This window comes from Diadema antillarum, unplaced genomic scaffold (genome assembly GCF_040938485.1).
Source record: "Diadema antillarum isolate AM-2024a unplaced genomic scaffold, OU_Dant_1.0 seq00000785_RagTag, whole genome shotgun sequence".
Classification (NCBI taxonomy): Eukaryota; Metazoa; Echinodermata; class Echinoidea; order Diadematoida; family Diadematidae; genus Diadema; species Diadema antillarum.
The window spans coordinates 36408-43536 of record NW_027271673.1 but is presented as its reverse complement, the minus strand read 5'-3'; positions in this window follow the sequence as shown (position 1 = coordinate 43536).

Below are 7129 nucleotides of genomic sequence, written 5' to 3'. Positions count from 1 at the left end.
ATCAATCTTCACTATTATGTAGTACATACTGCACAATGCATAAGAAAAAGAAATGATGGAAGTAAAGATATATAACAATTATCCTGTTGAACATAAAGGTAACACTTTACAGTAAACAACTGGTAGAGCTTACAGAAAATAGTTGTAATGCAGGAGGTCATGAATATCATTATTCATAGGCATTGCTTGACTTTATGGTCCTAGGTAATCTATTCTTTCTCTTATCGCTATACAGAAGATGTATACGATCCCGACATGCACTGCGTACCAGAGCGGGGAGTTCCTCTCGGCATGGCAGACAGGGGAATCCCCGACGGTGACGTCACAGGGTATGGAACACGACGACCCGAAGGAGTGTCTTATGGTCCCGAGTTGGCACGATTGCATCTCGACTCGGATGCAAGGTACGAGGCTGGTGTTTGGGTCGGGACCAACGCCGGTGCTTGGGTTGGGACAAACGCCAGTAGTTGGCTGAAGGTAAGATTATTCGTCTTCTCTCCTAGTTTTTAGTTTTCTCCCTTTTTTTTAAGCAATGAGTAACCCGATTCTAGTATGTCTGGAGTGATTTATATTAATACCAGGGTTAAGGATGGAACTAACACTGTGCACGTGACAGAAGGACAAGTTGCACCTGTTTCATTCAAAGTAAGCATACATGATAAGAAACTTTCTGCTTTTGGAGGGTCTTTGACAAGGAATAAATCGAGATTAAGAACAATGTGGGGTTCCCAAAGAGAAAGAAGATATGAGAAGGCTTTAATGATCTTCATTTATCTTTAGTAAATAAATATGAGGTATTTCATTCGGGAATGTAGTAAGGATGGCAATTCTGAAAGACAAAGATAACCAAATATATATTATTCACGTTATTAATTTTATAACGACACTTTCAAAAATGCCGATTGTATGAGACAAGAAGTGCTCTTTGGTCACCTTCTGAAACAACAGCAAAACACTTTGTTTATGTTACTTTAGGTATACAGGGGAAAATAATCGCACGACCATGGAAATCAGATCGGGGTACACGATCCGCTCGGTATTTCATGTTTTCTTACTGACTTACATAATCATGGACAGTCATGTAATTTTTTCTGTGTTAAAATCGCAGGACGAAATTTAACCTTTAGATTAAACCAGCTTAATCTTTGTCAGTGGTATCAGAACAAACGTCTTAGAATGAGTAGAAAGATGATATCTTGCTGTTATATTTTGATCAAGGTTGACCTGACAGTCAATCGAACCGTGACGGGAGTGATAACCCAAGGGCGCCCCCATGCTTCGCAGTGGATCACGGCTTTCTTTCTCTCCTTCTCGACCGACGACGTGCAGTGGACGCTTGCCTCGTTGCCGGCGTGCCCTGAGACGGTACATAGAACTACTCGATTAAAAACTATAAGAACCGCTCCAAGAGTTATAGTTCCCCCCCTCCCCCCCCCCCCCTAAAAAATAAAATAAATAAAAATAAAAAATATAAAAAATATAAATAAATGAATAAATAGATAAACATAAAAATAAAAATACTCGACTGGGATAACTTAGATTTGGATGTGGCTTTTGAATTTGATTTGATTTGATTTGATTTTATTCGATTTTATTCGATTCGATTCGATTCGACTTGATTCGATTTGATTTGATTTGATTTGATTTGATTCGATTCGATTTGAAACTATTTGAATTGAGACTCACATAGGCCTATACGTTAAAGCGGGATGACTTTTGAATATGGATCACTCATGACAAACTTTCGAGTCAAACAGATATTGTCGAATTAGTAAGAGAGTATGGAGTTCCAGTACTCCTATCACACAAATAAATATTCATTTAGTGGTCATCTCAAGCATGAGTGGAGAAAACGTCAGATTATCAGAATCAAACAGAATAACAAACCTTGCATGAAGATGACCAGGTAGTTCATATTCAACGTCATGTTATCTAGGTTTAGAACCGATCACGTGCAATGTTGACAGCTTCTTGTTTATTTTTGTTAGTCGTCATAGAAAAGGATTAACCACAAGACCACATCATGAGAAGAAAGAAATCAGGACTCGTTTATTTCATACTACATTTCTTTTCTATAAAATTTTCGATTGAGACTTTCTAATCTATGTACGCTGTAATATTACCTCAAATATTCTCTTCTTACAACCGATATGACACTTGTTTTCCTGTGTATTATTATGATAGGTATTTCCTGGCAATTTTGACGGCAATACGACTGTGGAGACAATACTACCGGCTCCCGTGAGCGCCCGCTACGTTCGGTTCCATCCTCGCTCCTGGTTCGGAGAACCCGCGCTGCGATGCGAGATTTTGGGTCTGCCGTAAATAGGATCGATACTTGACCGATGTCACACCAGTCCTGTCGAAAATTCAGAGATTGTATGGCTCTTGACATTCGTATCTGAGAAAACAAGCTTATTTCATTTCAGTAGCTATTACACCTGAATATGGGCCATTGATTACCCTCACCTCGATTTTGAAGCGATGTCACGGTCTTGTAAATATGATGTGAAAACTGAGCACTTTTTCTTGGCTGTACTGAACTGATAAGAGTCGATTAAGAGACTGTCTTTCCCAAGTATTGTGAGTGATTTCAAAAGATAACTCCTAGGCGAAGAGCTAATTTCTTGACAGTATGTTATGGAACAGAAAGTTACATACGTTGTTTATTGTGGTTGTTGTTGAAATATATGGATAATTAAACAGTCGTAATTTCTTCATTGCACAGTGTGTGTAAGATTGTAATTTGAGTCCTGTGTGATGGAATAATCGTTACCTTTATTTATTACAACATTTCGCTGGTTATTCCAAGTTCGTTATCCCAAAGGTTCGTTATCCCAAAGGTTCAATATTTCGAAATTTCGTTCATCCGACAAAAAAAAATAAATGTAAGAACGGTTGTTATTCCGAAGGGCGGATTATCATACAATGGGAAAAAAAGATTCATTATTCGTAAAATTCGTTAATCCGAATACAAAATGTGGTTCGTATATCCGAAGGTTTCGGATGAACGGACTTTCAGAATGATAAACATTCAGAATAACGCCACAAAATAAATTGGTATTTCTTTATCTCTGGATGACCATTTCCTACGAATAACGAATTCAACTTCTATTTTGGATTATTCGATTAAGCCGCGGTAGGCACCTATTATGATTACTAGTCTGAGGTCTATCCGGCCATTGAGGACTGGTGGTAGAGAAAATTATCATGTCAGTTTCTATGGCAACGGGTTTCTAGTCCCAATAATTGTGTGATATTGGAGACCGTGACACATTCAGTTCAGTTCAGTTCAAATTTATTTTCGTATTTCTGCTTTCTTAACGAAATTCCAAAATGATTGAAAGTAATACAACAAATAGGAATACAAAGTATATACAACCATGTCTTTCAATTAAAGGTAAAAAAAGTATTAAACACAAATGTATGTATAAGGAAATAATTGAAACATGATGAGGCCTACATAAAAACTATAACGCTTGTAAAACTGTGAGTTCAAACATTCATAGGCGTGAAATTATACGGAGAACGGATGTGTTTATTTTGACCAACTAAAATTATACCTGTACACATTACCACAAAGGTAATCATTCCCAATATCGCACACAGGTGAAAAAAGAAAATGGCTCAGTTGAAGACTCATTTCATCCAGCTGAATATAAACACGTTTTCGTCGAATATTCACGTAAGTCAACTCCTAACCCCCCCCCCCCCCCTTTACCTTTGGATTCAACTTAGGCGAGGACCAGATTGGCTATAGCATGGCACCATTAGCGCAACATTCGGATCATGCACCCCCTTGGTACAAAAAAAAAAAGTGGCGAATGCAATACAAAATCCATCGGATTTCAGAATCTCCTTGAAAACTCGTTATAAGGCATCGCATTCAATGTCAGGGGCGGGTCTAGCTTCTTGCGCGGAATGGGGGTTGACCCGGGGGGGGGGGGGGGGGTCCGGGAGGAACGAGGGGGGAGTGCATTTTTTCCCCGTCTACTTTGAGTCTGAGGCAGAGTTCTTTGAACAAAGTATGTGGGTCTGGATACACATGACAGCTGCGCTTTTTTTTAATGCAAAGCATATTTTCAAGGGGCAGCCCAAAGGAGGGGGGGGGGGTTAAACCCCTAACCTCCCATCCCCTGAACGTATAGAGTGGGCAGAATTGGTTGTTTTTGTTTGTAGGAGATGTCAAAAAAATTGAAGTAAATTGCCTCTGATGTGTGCGCGGTAGCGTGCCCTAAGGTGAAGACCGGATGGCTAACAAGCTTTCCAAGAACAGTCTTGAAATACAGACTCGGTACTATGTATAATTATATATGTCTGTATGTATATAATATATATATATATATATATATATATATGTGTGTGTGTGTGTGTGTGTGTGTGTGTGTGTGTGTGTGATATTCTTATTAACTTCGACCTGTACGTCGACCTGTCTACATGAGGCAGCGAGTCATTTCGTGACTTTTTTAATCTATTCATTTCTATAGGGTCGTGCATAATTGGAATACAACTGTCGTGTTGTAATTCCAGGCAATAACAGCAATTACAGGAAAAAGTATATGAACAAAAAAAAAATGATGAAAAGTGGGTCATCTTCTTTTTCATTACACGCTGCATACTCTGTAATCAAGATTACGAGTTTTTTTTTTTTCCAAATTATGTTTTATTTCGACGGTATGAAAGAATCAGTATTTCAATTCAAAGGTTTTAATTCAATGTCTTTAATTCAATTTATTTCAAGGTTTTAATTCAATTTAATGAGATTATGAGATCGAGTATGATTTAACTAATATAGAAAGATAAAAAACATGCTTGATATATTTCACATTTTGAAACATTTACAAACTATTTAAGATCCTATACACACTTATAACGGTCTTTTTCAAATTGGTCGTGTTTAGGCGTGTTCCCGAGATCAGACAGGCATTCGGGTGGTTTTGTCCACATTCCGATGGTCATCGTAAAACCTTTTGTTATGGTCAGTTCAGTTCAGGTCAGTTCAAATTTGATCCATTGATCAATGAGTTACTAGTGATTTTTTTTTTTCGCTGTCTAGACTATCATTGATATTACCAACATAACATCTCTTCTCTTTTCGTTGTTAACTGCGTTTTCCAAATTGATAGCAAACCCTTTCACATGCATTAGGAAATGTGTAGTCGCTGTCCCCTAAAAGTATTGTAAACGTCACAAGTGGTTTTACACCGTGACACACACACACACACACCCACGGGTGCGCGCGCGCGCACACACACACACACACACACACAGACGCGCACACACACACTACAATAAAGTCACTCAGTAAGCACCCCAGAACAACTTGATGTCTTATATCGTTTGAATTGACACTACGTGACATGATAATAGAGTTTTCGGGCGTTTCATGGCGTGGTCATGCGTGAATTATCGTACGTTGAATCATTTTATTATACAGTCGATCCGCACTAAGTCAATGGTACATGCCTGCTCTGTCTTGTATTCTGGACTATAGCCTAGGGCTCACACGGGTAAATAATTCCCCAAAGAGACGTGTGTTAAATTCGAAATTCAAAAAAATTCTCTAAAATAGCTGGGAGAAATGAGGTCTTTCATCTTCACTAACCTGGATAAAGTGAGATATACCCTTTCATCCATCACATTCCCAAGGGAGGTTCTTCAGCACAAACTATGTCCAAGGGTCGGCAAAGCCAGACTACGAGTTCTTTTTACTCAAAAAAAAAAAAATCACCTATTTTCTGTACATGCACCCAATGAAATATAGTCCCTTCAAATTCCATGAGAAAAGCTTTCATCTTCCAACCAAAATGTAGTTTGTAGAGGAATTCATACCCAATATCTGCAGCTATTCAGTTTTTTGCCAACTGGCTGCATTATTGATTTTCAATTAATTTTCTTCTTCATGTATGTCGGTATCTTTGGTACGAATTTGTGAAGGGGTCTGGGACATTCCATTTTATTTACAGATGTGAGCCCTATACACTGCATAATGCAAAGGACGCCCTAAGACCAAGTCGGCTTCCAAGATATGAATCTGTATTTTTTTTTTTGAGCTTTTAGATCTGAACGGGGCCAAAAGAGCTCCATGCTTCATTTCATCCGATGAAATGGAGCTTCATGTTTCATTCCATCCAATGAGAAACGACTCTATGCGGAGATCCTGGTAGGCCTCTAAGTAAAGTACAAAACTGCAATAAATAAGCATAATAGGTCTGAATAGAGGCTAACCCAGTCGGGAGAGCTAAGTCAGTAAGTGTCTGTCAAGGTCATTACACGTGTTCCCACGCAAATTTTCTTGCTTGTTTTCACGCGTTAGTTTCCTCCTTCAAGCTGTTTTTTTTTTCTCATCTTTTATTTCTTCTCCTCCTCTCATCCATCTTCGTTTTTTCTTCTTTCTTCTTTCCCTTCCATTATTTGCAGTATAGTAGTATATATCTGAATTATAAACATCATCGTTATTTTTCATCATTACTGTTCATCTTCTTCTTTTTTTCATGTTATTAACACGTATATGATATATCATATATATATATATTGTAGTTCCGCGTATTGGCAGTACTAGAAATAGCAATAATAAAGTCGTAGCCAATCTTGATTTAATGAATAATCCAATAATGGATTATTCATTAAATCAAGATTGGCTATTAATGCATTCCCTGCATTCCTCTGTTGTGACTTTATTATTGCTATATATATATATATATATATATATATATATATACATATATATTACTATAATTACCATTATCAGTATCAGTATAATTGACATCATCAGTGTTTATTATTTTACTTTTCTTGCTCTCCTTGTTCCAAATTTTGGCTCAAAGAAAAATACCGGAATGCAATTTTTTGGTTAGAATGATGACGTCATAATCAGTGCTGCTCGATCGCCCTTGACTCGCCCAGATCGAGTCAGCTGTTTTGTTGCCGTGCTTGTTTTTGCATTCGTATTATTGTTTTCTTGGGTGTCGTTATGATAAAGTGGGTGTGGCTTGAACCTTCTCCTCTGCGTGAGAAAGGCGTCCGGAATGAAAGGGATCTTGCATTACAGAGGGAAATATATTTCCTTTGGAGAATGAAGAACTGACGGATGAACGATTTGCTACGTCATTACGGAATACCAGCACTC